Source organism: Neomonachus schauinslandi, chromosome 10, assembly GCF_002201575.2.
Source record: "Neomonachus schauinslandi chromosome 10, ASM220157v2, whole genome shotgun sequence".
NCBI lineage: Eukaryota > Metazoa > Chordata > Mammalia > Carnivora > Phocidae > Neomonachus > Neomonachus schauinslandi.
The window spans coordinates 86,877,662-86,894,991 of NC_058412.1; positions in this window are offsets into that span (position 1 = coordinate 86,877,662).

Genomic DNA, 17,330 nt, shown 5'->3' on the forward strand with positions numbered 1-17,330 from the left:
AGGAGCGAAGAGGGACAGCTGCTCCTGGAGGGCACAGCTGTGCTAAGGCTCGCGTCAAAGTGGATCTGGGCTTTGGGGTGATGCGCAGAGCCCCGCGCTTCCCTGTGGGATGGGAGGGGTGCGGGCGGGTTGCGGTGAACCCTGGACGGTGAGCCGCAGGGAGCGCACCTTGCAGTGCCGTGCTGTCCCGGTCCAGCGCCAGCATGCTGAGCAGCACGGGAGCTGGCAGGAGCGGCAAACTTGTCCCCACCTCCTCCGAGTCCAAGTCTCATTTTCACAGGGCTCCCGGTGGTGCACCTCAGGATCTGAGAAGTACTGGTAGAAACTCCGGTTCTAAAATCAGTGAGTCATGAAGGTGAAAACCCCAGCACAGGGAATGTAGTCGATAATACTGTAATAATGTCATAAGGTGACAGATGGTAGCCACTCTTACCGTGGTGAGCACCACATAATGTATAGAAATGTTGAATCACCATGTTGCACTCCCGAAACTAATATAACACTGTATGTCAACTATACTTCAATTTAAAAAAATTTGAAAAATACTTCATTAGGATGTGAGGAGCCAGGAGCATGTGTAATCAGTGACAAGACAAAGGAACTATTTCAGGACTATTAATCTGTTAATGGAAGAGAACCTGGAAGCCAGAGTTCAACTAGGAGTCTGTTTCAGGGGCTGAGGAGAGGCCCGGGGTCGTCCCAGATCTCTTGGGTTCTGAGAGAGGGCATGGCACATGTGGACGCGGCTGGACCGGCCCTCAGGAGCCAGGCCGGGGTTGGGAGGCTGAGTGAGTGTGGTCAGCCCACACACAGCAGTGAGCCCCGGAGTCAGGCCTAGTTCTGACGGAAGAGAGTAACCAAGGAGGAGCAGGGCTTCTGCTAAGAACTGAGGTTCTGAGAATCTTTCCGTTTCTTCCTATTCAGAGGACAGGGAGAGGACCCAGCAGAACAAACAGAAAAACCATGAGAGAAAGAAGAAAAACTAGGACGATGGTTACTTGCAGCTTTCATGAAAAGAAATTTTACTAGAATTTCCATAAGCCTAGAATTTCATGCCATTAACGTAAGTTCAGAAAGCACATTTTAATTTGTTAGTGGCGCCAATAAAAGCAGGCTCACTAAACAATAAAAGCATCTTGGGAATACACTATAAGATTGAACAAATACAAATAATAGATTTGCTAATTCTTTTCTTTCCCTGTGGAAAGAACTACCATTCAGTTAAACAAACTAACTTGTGAAAGACTTCCACAGATCACAGAAGGACCTGGGCTTTCTGCTCACCTTCTGTGTTGCTGCTGGAGGAACGGGAGGGAACGATGTCATGGCTGTGACAGTCCAGGCAGAAGTCAGTGGGTCACCTGGGATACTCTTCACCACCTCAAACTCAATTCCTGGTACGTCCTGTCTGGGCCACATATTGGCACTGAGGTCTTGGGGTGCTGGTTACATTGCCATGCTATGTCTTCCACTCCAGCTAGATTCTTTGCTCCTTGGGAATGGGAACTGTCCTTGTACTTCTGCACCTTTCTCCTAGCAACTGACACTTGCTATTCAAGTGCACTGTATTACCTGGGACTTTGTTAGAAATGCAGAATCTGAGGCCTCACTCCAGACCCACAGTATCAAAATCTGCATTTTTTAAAAAGATTTTATTTATTTATTAGAGAGAGAATGAGAGAGAGAGAGAGAGAGCATGAGAGGGGGAAGGGTCAGAGGGACAAGCAGACTCCCCGCCGAGCAGGGAGCCCGATGTGGGACTTGATCCGGGGACTCCAGGATCATGACCTGAGCTGAAGGCAGTTGCTTCACCAACCGAGCCACCCAGGCACCCTCAAAATCTGCATTTTTAACCAGATCCCCAGGTGATTCAGGATGTTCAAGGCTATGACTCTAGAACACCAGTTCTCAATCCTGCCTGCACAATGGCATCACTGGGGGAGATTTTAAAACTGTGGAACTCCTGGGCTCCATCCCAGACCAATTAAAGCTGGTTTTCTTGGATGGGTTCCAGGCACCAGCATTTTTTAGAAATTCCCCAGGTATTCTAGTATGAGGACAGGAATCGAGAAGAGAGCTAGACACAGAGTAAGAACTGAATAAATGTTTAGTTAACAAATACATAGCATGAATGAATGGTAGGGCATGAGGGTCGAGGGGAGGCTCTGAGGCATCTGGTCAGCTCTCTGATTTTACAGAAGAAACCGAAGCCTCCAGATTTGAAGTGATTTGCCCAAGGTCACATACTAGTCAGAGACAAGCTAGCGTCAGAAATCAGGTGTGCTGGTTTCAAATGTGTACACAAACTCTGACATCGACTTCAGAAGGTGGAACCTATGGGACGCCTGGGTGGCTCAGTCGGTTAAGCGGCTGCCTTCGGCCCAGGTCATGATCCCAGGGTCCTGGGATCGAGTCCCACATCGGGCTCCTTGCTCAGCAGGGAACCTGCTTCTCCCTCTCTCTCCCTCTGCTTGTGCTCTCTCTGTCAAATAAATAAAATCTTTAAAAAAAAAAAAAAAAAAGAAGGTAGAACCTAATTCTCCACCCTGTGAGTATGGGCTGATGTTAGTGACTTGCTTCCAACCACCAGAAAAAGCAGAAGTCACCGTGCACTGCCTCAGAGCCTGGGTCATAAAAGGCACTGCAGCTTCCTGCTTGCTGTCTTGGATGGCGCAGCTGCCATATCGTGGCGACACTCAAGCAGCCCGTGGAGAGGCTCACACAGCCAGGATGTGAGGCCATCTGCCAGCAGCCATGCAGGCAAGCCTCCATAAACGTGGCTCCCCAGCCTCCATCGAGTCTTTAGATGGTGTGGCCCCAGCGACTGCAACCTCATGAGACTCTGAGCCACTCCCCGAGCCTGACCCTCCAAAATGGTGCGAGATGGCAAAGGTCTGTTGTCTGAAGTTGCTAAGTGTTGGGGTCGTTTGATCTGCTTCACCTGTGAGTCCTCTACTCCGTCGGCCACGCCCTGGTGAGACATCCCTGTGGCATCAGGTTCTATTCCACAGAACTTAAATAGACAGGCTGACCCGGGTTCTTTAGAAGCTTCAGGTTTAAAGCAGACAGTGACAATGAAATCTACACACAGAGGGAGGCAAGGCCCGACAAAGTGTGGTCACCCAGCCCTAGCCCACACAATCATGCTGTGGTTTCCACTTCTTTCTGGAAGCCCCTCAGGCATCCGCCCTGCCCTTCTGGCTGGCTGCGGTGACAATATCCGAGCCACAGCCCCTTCCAGCCCTGCCAGGCTGTGGGAGTGCCGGCTGGGGGCAGGGCTGGGTCAGCCTCGGGCAGCTTCGGAGAACAGAGACACAACCTTGGTTCAGAGCAGGATGTCTGCCCTGCATGCCAAGTGTTGGCAGAACCAGCATCTGAACAGGGTGGATGGATTTGCCCCTACTCAGCCTGTCTTGTAGCCATGGCTGTGATTGCACTGGGCTGGGTACTTGTCCGGCTAATTTGAAAAGCGAACAAACAACACCCAGCTGATCGGTTAATGACCAGACAACGGCCGATGGCCCAGAAACTAGATGCTGAGACTCAGGAAGGGTGTGAGAAAAGGTGGTGGCCACGAGGCTGCCTGCTGCCGCTGCTGGGTCTGTGCCTCTTCCTGTGCCCATCCTCCACCACCTCGGCTGGCTAATGAGGTTCTCCCTAGGCCTTCGTGAACTTTCTAAGCTGGGCATTAGTATTTCCTAGGAGGGTGCTTCACCAGGTATTCATAATGCCACCTCCCTGCCCTCTGTGAAAATAGGCCCCTGGAAGTGGGAAGGTTCCTCCCAGTGGTGGCCAGAGGAACAGTGGGACAGTGGGGTGAGAACAGCATCTGGCACCCTGTCCCCACAGCAGCGCAGACAGGGATGCCCAGAGGCTTCTAGTGCCGAAGGGTGTCTTGGGCCCAAACCCTGGCAGTGAGCAGAGCCCCTGACTCTCTGCTTTGTGCTAGCACCGTCCCAGCCTGCCAGCCATGGCCCCTAGAACCACGTGCCTTTCTCCCTCTATATGCCAAGGTGCTGGCTGTCTCTGGGGGGAAAAAATGAGGAATGCATTTTCCAGAGAGCCAGTTGGGGAGTCCAGGCTACACTCAGAACATGGCTTGTTCGCCATGGACTCCAAACACTACAAACTGCCTGGCTTGCCGCCATAAGCTTGGCTTTCCATCTCCTGGTAAGAAAAAATCAGAATTCTCAAAGGCCCTTTAACGCGGGCTCTTTTGGACACACCGCTGGCCTCTGCTTTTATGAAAATAACTTAATGACTTTTCCTGGGGTTTAAGATCAGCCCCCCAGGATATGTTCAGCACAAAGTTCTTACCCATCATCAACTAAGTATGGAGCTGTAAGCCTCAGTTTTGTTCACAAAAAGCTCAACATTCCACTTCTAGGAAACCTAAGACCTAAGACCTTCCTGTCCATTTATTCTCCAAATAGGAATAATAAAAATGAAAGGTCCCAGGGGTGCCTGGGTGGTGCAGTCGGTTAAGTGTCCGCCTTCAGCTCAGGTCATGATCCCAGGGTTCTGGGATCAAGCCCTGCATCAGGCTCCCTGCTCAGTGGTGAGTCTGCTTCTCCCTCTCCCTCTGCCCCTCCCCAGGCTCATGCTCGCTCTCTCATTCTCTCTCTTTCAAATAAATAAATAAAATTTTTAAAAAACAAACAAACAAAAAATGAAAGATGCCACATATTGATGGTGGATTATGGGTTAGATACCCATAATGCTCTTTATAAGCATTATTACAATCCTTAAGCCATGAAAAGTAGACATTATTCCCATTTCGCTGACAGATGCATAGGGGAGAAGGAATTTAACCTAAGTGGCAAAAGGTGGAATTCTAGTTCTTTTCACCACCTGTACTGCCCCCCTGCCCCAGGCATGCACAGAACACGTGCAGCTTGCAGGATTCTGGTGGGGATTCAGAAGCCCTTGGAGGCAGGAACTCAGTTGTCCCCTAGACCAGGCAGGCAGCCTCCTGCCCAAGGCCCACCTTTACAGCTGGCTTGAAGAACCAGAACCCATCACTGAATTTGCTTTTCCTCGGAGTCCACCCTTAAGTGCAAGGACACTGCCTACAGGGATCAGGCAGTGTTCAGGGGGCAAGAGATGGGCCAGCACCCTGGGCCAGCACCCCAGGAGCTGTAACCTTCCCAAAGCCTGAGGGGCAAGGTGGTGACTGGGTCTGTACCCAGGGATAGGCATTGCTAGTACATGATAAGTAGCTAACTTCCATACTTATTCAGCTGTCTCTAGTTTTTCCCTAATGTCCTTTTTCTGTCCCAGGATGCCATCCCGGACACCACATTACAGCATGTTTAATCTTCACGTCGCCCCCAGGCTCTGATAGTTTCTCAGACTCTCACTGGTTTTGATGACCTTGACAGTTTTGAGGAGTGTTGGTCAGGTGTTTTGCAGAAAGTCCCTCAACTGAGGGGTTTGATCAGTGCTTTTCTTATAGTCAGACTGGGTTTATGGGTTTTGGGGAGGGAGACCACCGGGGTAAAGCAGCCTTTTCATCACATCCTGTCAGGTGTGCATACTGTCAACATCATGTGTCACCACTGAGCTGACCTGGAGCACGTACCAGGCCCTTCCACTCTAAAGGTAAGTTTCTCCATTCCATACTGTCCTTTTTGCCCTCTTAGTGATGACTATGAGCTGCCATTCTTAAAGGGTGAGGAGTTATGCTCCACCTCCTTGAGAGGTGCGTGTCCCCATAATCTATTTCAATTCTTCTATACGGGACAGTTGTCTCTTATCCTCTATTCATGCAATCATTTATTTCTATGGATATGTATTTTAGATGCAGGAATATTTATTTTAAATTTTGGATTATAATCCAATACTACCTTATTGCTCAAATTATTCCAGCTCCGGTGATTGGGAACTCTTTCAGTTGATTCCTGTGTCCCTCTGATATACCCCCATGTTTTTGTTTTTGTTTTTTTTTTTAGCCCTTCCCTGCTTTCTGGCCCTAGAGGATGCTCCAGGCTTGTTCTGTGTTTCCCTTCCCCAACCTTGTGATGAGCCATCTCTCTAAGAAATGCTGATACCATTTGTGAATGGCATTAGAAATGTGGATCTGGGCATGGGGCAAGGTGAGGAGATGTCTGAGGGTGCCTGTTACCTCCCCAGTGCAGGAAAGAACCATCTCGCCCCTATGCAGGTGACCGTGTTGTGACACGTGCCCTGTCATGTGTAAGTCAGCGACAGTGCCCTGACGATGTTGGTAGCCCACCAAGGGCCAGCCCCTGCATGTTTCCAGAAAGGATAACTGAAATGTCCTGGACTCCTCGCCAAGAGCTCTGCCTTCGAGGCTCATTAGTGCTGCCCTCAGAGGTCCGTGGCCTCTTGCTGTTGGCTCTTTGAGGATCTTGGCCTCTCTGAGTAGTCTTTAAGTAAAAGATGATTCCAGGTATTATGAAGGACCTGGCACATCTGAAAGTCCCCTCTCCTAATACTTGCTTCCTTGACTTCAAGACACCTTCTCACTGAAAGAGTCTTTGTTGTTTCCATTGCTGAAAAAGCCTGCAAGACTCTAACACAAGACTTCAGAGTGGACCATGGCAATGGGCTTCAGGGTCTGTAAAAGGCCAGTAGGATTTTCTGGGCCCTAGCACAACTCCTGCTGAGAGGGAAAAACCATCATTTGTGTTTTCTTTTCTTGCTCAATCTGTCATTAATACAAACTAATCACTTCCTAAGCCCTCACTAAATGCAAGACATGATATTGTAGGACGGATTAGAGTCCTATAGCACATGCGTATTCTTATTTATAGACAGGATTTGTGGCATCTATGGATATAGATGAGATCCCTCCAGGAACATGTTTCTAATAGAAGACCTCCAACTAACCTCCTCCAACAGAACTGGGCTGCAGGCATTTTTCCTGCTGAGAAGGGGCGTCCGCACAGGGAAGTGCCCGGGCCCGAAGACAACCAGCCCTGGGCCTGCATGGGGTGGGCCTGCTGGGGTGCCACCTTCACCGAGATTCTCTTTTAGAGACCCATCTTTGGTCTAATTAAGTACAAGAAGCTCGTTAAAAAAAAATTCACCAAAACTATTGAAATTGGCAGGTTCTGGGTATCTTTACCAATCTGCATGTTTAAAATATTTTTTAAAGACTCAGACTTTCACAATGTATTTCTAAAAAGTAGGCCCCCAGGGGATCTTCATGTTTATGGAACACACAGATCCTCCTAAGAGTTGCTGAGGCTGATGGCACTAAGAGAAACATTTTTTGGTGTTGTTTCCTTGTGTTTAACAGTGATTTTTATAAATCATAAATTTTAACCATTAAAATATTAAAACTAACTTGTTAGCCTCTGAGATGCAGTGAAGTATGGTGAGAGGAAATGGGTTTTGAAGCAATAGGAACACCAAACAGTGCCTGACACCACGTGTTGCAGTATGGACACAGTCTATCAGTAAAGCCAGAGAAAAGACTTAGAAAAATCCATTCTGAAAGCAGGAGGGCATCAGTGAATTTGTTAGCACAGCTGCAAATCTGATTAAATTAAACCCAACAGGAGAATAATCCACACACAGAACAGAAGGAAGCAGCTAATGTAAACTCAAATGAATACAATTTGAAAGTTTTCCAAAAGGAAACCATTAACCCTCCAGAGTTTTCAGTGGGGGGGGGGTGTGCATAAGGAGCAGATGGTTCATTTCCAGTGAGGGCTCAGGTGTCTACTTAGTAAGCAGAGAAGCGCCAGCTTGAAAGATGTTCAGTGTTGTAGAAAAGGAGATTCACCTAAAACTCATAGATGCCAAACCACCCGATGAAGCCGAGGCCCTCCCTCCCGCCTGCCCTCTGCCTTTCTTCATCATGCCTCCCAAGTATTTAACTCCTACTTAAGGAACAGACCTTTCTTGCTGTCAGTTAAGGGAGAACCTGTAGCTTAGACCCCAGATGTGCAGGAAGTAAAGGTATCACCCAGTTGGAGAAACTGAGAGCCAGGTTGGCTGCCTCCATCTGGTGAACCTCGGCTCCTCCAACGAACTCCTTTGCCGGTGCCCACACCAGGCTGCTTCTGCTCCTCACTCTTCCACACCTCCCGCCCAGTCCAGGCCTCATCGTGAGCTCTTCTGTTGTTGCATTACACACACACACACACCCCACATGGTGCTCCAGAGCACCTGGGGACGGTGCCAGGCACCGGGGAGCAGTGATTGTAAAGCCTTGCCCACCCGGTAATTCTGACGTCGGCACTGCACACTTCAGTGGAGCTGTTTATCCAAAATGGGATGATTGAGGAACAAAAGAAGAACAGGATGGGAAGGAAGCCCCGGGAAATGGGGAGATTTCAGATGGCAAAGCTGCTAAGCTGCGGATGCTGTCGCCCCACCCAGGGTTAGATGCATTACGGCTGGAACTGAAGACCCAGCGGAGGACTCGGGCAGATTTCAGACACCAGCCACCAACAGGTGAAAGGACAGTTCGGAGTGTCCAGGGAGGAAAAGCTGTGGTTCCCTCTGCGCGGCTCTCAGAGGATGACTAGCCCCTTGAACCAAGTGTTTTCATCTTGACCCTCTGTGTTTCCTGATGGGCCCCTGACTGGGCTCTGATGGCGGCGCTTGGGGAGGCGGGCGGGGGCGGGTGGGGAGTCTTGCAGCCCCCCCCACCTGTGACAGAGCGTGGTGACTCACCCCCCACGCCTGCAGTGTGTGTGCGTGACAGTGCACACCCCTGTGCGGAGCGGCACCGGCCACTGTGGGTTGCACGGGGGGGGTGGCTGGGGCAGGGGGTACTCGAAGCTTTCGGAATTCCTCACCGGAAGGAAACTCATCTTTGGTCTCCTAGTTGATCCTTAACCTCCGCTTAGTCCATCCTCTCCTCTACTTGCTTCACTGATTCCACACGGAGCTGCAGTGAGAGACTCCCAGGAAGTCTCCTGAGAGTCACATCCTGACATGGCAGCAGGGAAGGGCAGAGTGAAACCTGCCTTGTGAGGCTGTCAAGAGCAGGGGAGGAAATTCCCATCCCCAGGTTGGCAGGCACGCCTGCCTCTGGTCTCAGCAGTGACCCATGTTTCTAAATGAGATTCTAAACTTGATTGCCCACCAAGTTCTAGGCTCACACAGGTATGATAATCCCTAGGTTACATTGTATGTATAATGAGTCATCTAGTGATAAATGCTAAAAGAGAGCCACTCTTTTATTCCGAGTGGGGCCAGGGAGGGTTTCTGTGATCAGATGACTTGTTAGCAGAGACATGAAGGGGATGAATAAGATACAGAGATCCTGGATAAGAACATTCTGGGTAGAAGCAATAGCAGATGCAGCACCTTGTGGCTTGTGTGAGGGGCAGCAGGGAGGCTGGTGTGGCCCACGTGCAGTCAAAGTGTCACTGGTAGGTGCGGCCAACCAGACACCATGCTCCACAGGGTTCATAGACCCTGCCCTGTCCTTCCCTGTGTAGCTGCACCTTAACTTCAGGGTCCCAAGGGTATTCTGGATCCTGGCCAAATTGATAGGTTGTTCCAGGGAAAGATGGATACCTCAGATGGCCTTGACCTTCACCAAACCACTGTGAATGACTGATAAGCCGAGGTCTAGCTGATGTCTTAAATTCAGCCCATGAGTGCATGCAGAGCATTGACAGGGCTTACAGGTGCCCTGTCTTGTTCTCAGAGCTTTGCCTGCCTCACCTCACCTAAATCGGCACAATGATCCCATGAGCTGAGTATTGTTATCCTTTTCAGGGTAACCGATAGACGTTCCCCAATGACCACAGTCCCATCACTAGCCCATGGAGGAGCCAAGACTTGGGCTTATGTCTCTCTCTCACTCCAACCCACACTTGCACACAGCCCCTGGCCTCAGCATCCTTTCTCGAGTCATGCCACCTCCTGTGGTTGTGCCTACTTCCCATGGTGTGCCCACTTCAGTCCGACCACAACAGGACACGTCCAGTCCAACATCAGGGAAGAAAGGCCTCTGACATTGAAGTCGATCTGGCTTGTCTTGGGTCTCATGCAGTTCCGACGCTGCATGTGAGGACAGCGGCTGCTGGGTTTGCTCTTGGCCTTGGCGGGTGGAAAGAGAAGTTCTGTTTTCTGCTCTGGCTCCCAGCATCCTGCTGCCCCTAATAACATATCCACAGGCTCTGGGCCCAGCCAGCAGGACTACTGCAAAGGGATTTGTGGAGGGGCACCTGGGAGGCTCAGTCTGTTGAGCGACTGACTCTTGATTTCAGCTCAGGTCATGATCTCAGGGTCATGAGTTTGAGCCCCATGTCAGGCTCTGTGCTGGGCATGGAGCCTGCTTGGGATTCTCTCTCTCCCTCTTTCTCTGTTCCTCCCCACCCCAACCCCCCCAAAAAAAGAAAAAAAAAAGGAATCTGGGGAACTCAGAGATGTCTAGGATTCTAGACATCTCTCTAGGCAGAAATCATGCCCCACCCCTAAAAAAGGTTACGATATAAAGTTAAATTTCAATCTAATATATAACAGCCTGCCCCAGACCTGATCTCTGAAGGAGTCCATGGAAAGACACCAAATCGAGGTCTGTGAACCTCAGCTGAAAGGCCGCCACTTACCAGGAGGGCGCTCTTGCCAGTCGCCTCACCTCTCCGAGCCTTAACTGCACATTTGTGACACCGTGATGATAATTTCACCTTGACAGGATTGTTACACAGATTAAATAAAATGCAATGTGAAGGTAGTAAGTGTTCCCTCAAGGTTGGTTTATAGAAACATTTACTGAGTATGTACTATGTGTGAGGCACGTACATCCCAGGTGTTAGAGGCTGAAGGATGCTCCCCATGGAGATGTGCTCCCGGCCTCAGAGAGCACCATGCCGCGCAACACCAGAGACACACACTGAACAGTGCAATGCAACGTGGTAAGTGCTGTTTATTTCCATTTCTTACACGAATCTGTCTTTCTGTTTGTGTGTGAATATGTGGCTATTTGTCCTACTTCTTCCTTTCGATACTATGCGCCCTAAGAACAGGGGCCAGGCCTTCCATTTCTTTTAGCTCTTCTTACAAAACCTCGAGCAAAATTTGTAGCCCAGTTCTACGGCAAATACAGTGGCCTCTAATTTAAAAAGGAAAACCTGCAGGGAGGCCCTGGAGAAGTGTTGTTCAGGCCACTGGGATAAACAGGACAGATGCCCCCCAGACCCGCCAGCCAGTGCCCATGCAGGGAGCCCGCATCCTCCTGACTAGAACCCAGTGGGGTGGGCAGAAGGATGCTCAGCCGGACGGAGACCTACACCTCCAGAGGGCCCTGCTTTTATTTAATTGATGTAGGAGGCAAACAGTTGGCTTCTCCGAGAACAAGGGACCTTGAATTTGTCAGTGTCTCAATTCTGTTTATTCTGTAAACATAAGGAGGAGCTCCACATTCTACTATTCTTAGTTTTGCAATCCTCACAAAATAAATATTTGCCTTAAAAAGCAACAGCTGCGATAATCATCAGGGTAATATTCTCAAGCGCCGCTTCCCTCACATACGCCAATTGCAGAAGTCAAGTTAGAGAGCTGTGTGTGGAGAGCTGTGTGTGGTCTGTTTCGATAATGAATTTCATGTGCAAACCTCACAGTGGAAACCGACGGGCAGCAATTGTGGCACAAGCTTGGTCTCTTGGTTTTCAGACTTGACTCAAAACCAAGTGTCCCAAGTCACTGGAATGTCCCTGCCTTGGTTTCTCCTGTTCATAAAATGAGGAGCAAAATTGCTTAAGTGAGTGTTGGAGGGGGACCAAGACACTTGCTCACATCCCAGGGGTCGTAGGAACAGAGCTGGTCCCTGCCAGAGGCCACCGGGATAGATCAGATGTCTGCTGCGTGTTGTTCACGTATCTTCAGGATGGGTCTCACTCCCCCAGTCTCTGCAAGAAAGAGCTAAACCCTGAAAGGGTTCTGCCGACATTGTTTTAAACTCTTCTAACTTAAATAATACTTACTGAAGATTATATCACCCAGGAAGGAATCCATCAAGCAGAAAAGCACTCTGCAAATCTCCTGATGCACAGTCACCTTGTGCCATTTACCAGCACCGCCCCGCCCAGCTGCCCAGCCCCTCCTCTGCTGGGAGTGGAGTGTCGAACAGCTACACCCCCAAAGTGTCCATTCTGATGGATTTTCTTCATTACGGACAAGAAGGTTTAGGAACAGCCATTTCTAGTCATTATTAAAGGTTAAATCTTAAAGAAAATGAACCTTGGAAGTCCTCTGAGGTGCTTTTAAGCAAGTGCAGTGCATTCTAGTATTTTTAAGGATTACGGTTTTTCTGGGCCAGAGGTAATATTTGTTATGCAAGAACAAAAAGCCTCAATCAAAATATTAAGCCATAAACCCATATTTGCCAGGTAAACAAAATCAGCTAAAGCAACAGACGTGTGCATCCCATCTGACCGTCCTCTGCAGTCTAGGGCCTCCCTGTATAGTATCAGGAGCTCAGCCAGATGCCAAACCCCCCAGTCCACCCCCACCTCCTCCCTTATGACCCATCCATGTGCTCTCAATGCCGTGGGCTTCCCTGCAATGGGGCTCTTCCTCTAGGCTGACCTCTCCACAGTCCTATTACTTGGAAGGAAATCCAGTTTGCCAGGTGCTGGCGAGCCACCTGCTGCATGGGGCTGAGGAGCCAGGGTTCTCCCTAGCTCCTAGGGCTGTGCGCAAGGGACAAGAATAGCTCTGGCATGCCAAACTGGGTGTGAAACTGATCTCTCAATTAGTTCCCCAACTAATCCTGGAGGAGGAGGCTTGCTAACTGAATGTCAGGGCTCTGCGCTGCGCTATCAGAGCCGCTCTGCCCGCCCAACCCCATCTTTCCCAATGCTGGGAAGTGCCTCTCCATCTCTCCAAGTGAGAAGCGGGATGAGTGGAGCTGGCTTGGGGCTGGCTGCAGGAGGATCAGGTAGGGTGCGAAACGGTAGGAGGTAATGTGCGACTCTGTAGGAATGTTCAGTGTTTTCTTTCGAGTTTGACACTTTACAAAATGTAAGCATGTGTTTCAAGTTGGAATCTTTAAAATTTTTCTCAGGAAGGGTCCCTCTGTCCTTTGTTAATTGCAGAGGGAACAGCTGTTGGGTTGAAAGGGATCATCCCACTGTCCTGCCGGCTTCTCCTGCTGCCTGCCCCTGCTGCCCATACATGAGCCAGACCAGCTCTCTCAGGAAGAGCACAGCTGGAGACCTGACTCACGGCAGGTGGGGGTGCGTTTCACAATATACCAACTAGGGTGTTGTGGGCACTGATGGTCCCCGAATGGCATGGGCCATGAATACTTTAGCCTGAGTTAATACATGGTTTTCTTTGCCTTCCCACCTCCTGCAATGAAAGCCCAGACTTCTTACCATGGCCTCTAGCCTGGCATGCTCTGGCTTCTCGTTCTCTTCTCTCATCTCCTGCTCCTTCCCACCTTTCCCTCTGCTGTCGCCACACTGCCTTCCTGCTGGTGTTGGCATGTCTTGAGTTCATCCCCAGCCTGGGGCCTCCCTTTGGTTCTCTCACTCACTTCACTTAGGGTTTCACTCAGATAACTTGCTCCCCCTGCTCCCCCAGGGCCTTCTCTCTGCTTCTCCTGCTTGCTTGTTTCTTCATGGCATTGGATTTACCTGAAATTACATCCATATCAATGTATTATGGCTTCCTTTTCCACACTAGAATGGAAGCTCCATGAGACAGGGACATCTTCTGTCCTCACCCATGCATGGTACCACCGTATCACTATGTCCCTTTAAAGTGCCTGCCATGAAGCAGGTGCTCAGAAAATGTTCGCTGAATGAATGTACATTAAAAGCAACATGAAATCCTACCTTCATCTCTCTTCTGTGCCTGACGTTTAAGAAATATGGAGCTGGAAATATGGCAGGATGGAAACTTCAAGAGAAAATATTTGGTAATGGTCTGACAGTTGTCAAAACTATGACACCCCCCTGCCAGTTTTCATTTGTAGTCTAGATCCACGTGTCTTTCTTCATCTCCTAAGTAAGCACCTTTTGTCAGGATTAGAGTGTTGTTGGCAGAATTATCTCCCTGTTATTTTCAAGAGACTAATATCTTATTTCAGTATTTAGGCCCACCTTTTAATTGCTCTGTACAGCCCCTGGATGGTATCCTTTAACAGTATCAGTCTTACGGGATCTAGGAACACCACGGCTGAGCTTGGCTTCCAGGCGCCCTGGGCCCCACCACTACTAGAAATGGCAACACCGCTGTGGCTGTTACTGCTCGCTCTGCTGATTCTGTCGAGCCTCACAAGCCGAGGCACCTTCCGGCCACGTGTGGAGCACAGTCTGATTTACTGTCTTGGGAAGGGACTGGGGATGATAGAAGCTTGGTGGGTGGCACAGCTGTGGCTATCAACACGAGTGCCTTTCCCTGTGCCAGGCTCATTACCACCCATCTGCTGTGCACAGTGATCTGATTTGTCAAAAGTGGAAAACAAAGGCCTCCTGGCTAGTTACGTGGGAAACTGTGCATACAGACTTCTGGGAGTTTCTGGGGGAGGCCTGGGCAGAGGAGGAAGGGCCTCCAGCTTCGCCAGCTCCTGTTTGACACCTGTGGGCACCCACCCTTTGAGAAATAACATGTATCTCTGCACCCAGAGAGGGTAGCTTTGCTAACTGGAATTTGTTTGCTTGTTGACTTGGGGTACACTTTGATGTTAGGCAGCCCCTTGCTCCCCACTGTGTGATTAGAACAACTGGATCTCATACATTCATTCATTCACTGGACATACAGCTGACCCTTGAACAATGTGGGGGTTAGGAGGGCCAACCTCTGAGCAGTCAAAAATCCACGGAGAACTTTCGACTCACCAAAAACTTAACTACTAATAGCCTACTGTTGACTGGAAGCTTTACCAATAACATAAACAGTTGATTAACACATATTTTGTATGCTATACACATTATATACTGTTTCCTTACAATAAAGTAAGCTAGAGAAAAGAAAATGTTATTAAGAAAATCCTAAGGAAGAAAAAACACATTTATAGTACTGTACTGTATTTATTTTTTTAAAATCTGCATATAAGAGGACCCACACAGTTCAAACCTGCATTGTTCAAGGGTCAACTGCACTTTCGCTGAGTGCCCACTATGTCCTACGGGAGGACTGAAGACACTTTGGATTGTAGGATCCCTTTTTTACCAGCAAATGAATGGTCCACCCTGATGCTAAGACCCAGGGCAAAGTTTTTTCTTTGGCTTTGATTGTACAGGTTACCCACTTTGGGCACTGCTCTGTGATGATCTCAGGACAGACAATGGTGAAAAACTAGAGTCTAGTCTCATTTGTACTAACAGAGGCCAAGAAATCATTGGGGTGCCTGAACCCCAAAAGTCATTTGCAAATTTCTCTTAGTTCCTGGATTGAATCACCTATATTCGACTCTGTTTGCACTATATACAAACAGCAACTTGGTATTTCCAACACCAATGTGTCCTCTACTACCAAGCCTTCACGGGGACAGCTCACAAGAACGGAGACTAGATTGCTTCCTCCTTAGCCCTGCCTCTGATGAGGACGGGTGGCCAGCAAACAGTGTGGTGTGAGGGTTGAGCTCTACAAAGGGTAGAAGTTTGCTCCCCTCTACCCTCAGTTTTACCGGGTTGTTGTCCCAGATCCTTTGCCACATGTCCTTACAGAGGCAAGTGTGTCCGCCACAGACGCAGGGCACAGAGGTTCTAGTCCTGCCCCTCCAAATTACAAGTTATAAAGCATGATGCCCTGGGCTACTGTTGGCATCACGGTCATTATTGGCCATATGGGGTTGGGCAGGCCACTTAACTTTGCTAAGGCTCCATTTCCTTGTTCGGAAAATGGGGAAGAATTTGCAAAGTGGTCTAGAAATGTAGGGCAGAAGTTAAGCAATGGGACACCGGTTTATCTTCCCTTCTTCACTCTTTAGGCAAATAATTGGAGATTGAATCAAAGTCCTGCCCTAATACGTGAATTCAGGGCGGACTGCATGACCTGCTGTAATGGGCGGCACTCTTGGAGGCAGGGCTGGGGCCTCAGTTTCCTAATTGACCCAATGTGCTAAGTGAGCCTAATGTAAGTTAATTAATGATGCTATTGGAGGGTGGAATCACCTAGGCAGAACCTCAAACAGCATCAAAGAGGTGAGCAGGCAGGTGTCGTCTGGGATAATTGAGCAAACCGGGGCCTGGAGGAAAGCTGCTGAGAGGCATGTAGGCAGGACACTGAGCTGGCCTGGGGAGGGAAGGTGACGGGACAGGTTGAGCCACTGAAGCACCAGGCCAGCTTCCCACATGCCATCCTGTTTATAGCTCCTGTGTTTGAATTTCACATCTGCTTGAGTCTTTGCAGCTGGGTTCCTGGGCATTTCCTTGAGAATGAATTTCATTTTTTAGAGAACACAAAACTACTCACCTGGAAACAAAGGAGACTCGGGTGACCTGGCTTCTATCTGTGGTCTTCTGGGACTTAAGGAACTTTGATGAGAAGATGCTCCCCAGTGAAAAGAGTCAATCCAGTTTGTACCGTGTGAAATAGGGGGTAAGACCTTCTTCCCTTCCCCGAGCAAACACGGGGCTGCCTGTGGCAGGCGCTGTGCTGGGTACAGGGACACGCTGATGCTTAAGGAAGAAGGGTGAGCCCCTGACACTTCTGAGCTTTGCAAATATGTGTCTTCAACAAAATGAAAATCCTGTTTACTGCTAGAAATCAGGTAGTGGCCAAAAAGTGAAAACCAAACATTTCAGGGAAATTTTATTTACTTTTTCCTCCCAAAGCCATGTGCTTCCAGGATTACCCTTCCACTGTGCCGTCACAAATTAATATTCCCATGTACAGCCTGGCTCACTGAAGGATGGGGAGAAATCACAGCAGAGGCCCAGCTGACCCAGCCCAGAGCAGGGCCCCCAGCCTTCTCCTCTGCTGGAGAAGGGGACACATGGACAATCACCAGGACAAATGGGAACGTCCCAACTTGGATGAGTAACTCTCTTTTTGGTGGACTTTGTCAAAAAGTAACTTTAAACGGCTATACCTTCGAAATCTCAGAGCATTGAGTCGGGCAAGAAATATTCTCTATGTTAGCTATTTGAATTGATCCCTTTCTCCTTAGTCCATTATGGCTTTTTACCTTGTTAATATTTTGAATTAGCTGCCATTTCATTCCTAGAGAGTGTCTCAGACATGCAACCTCAGAGCTATAGAGCAGGGGCTAGCTGGACAGCAGAGAAGGCGGGCTCGGCCTCTGCTCTCGGTCCTTCTCTCCAGCCTTCCGGTACCCTGCGTCCCACCAACTCTTGAATGTCCCTACTGACGGGCTTCTGCTCTGCTACCCTGTCACTTACTGTTTTAACTGTCCCTCTTGGACCCCCATCGGCCGCCCTCCCGCT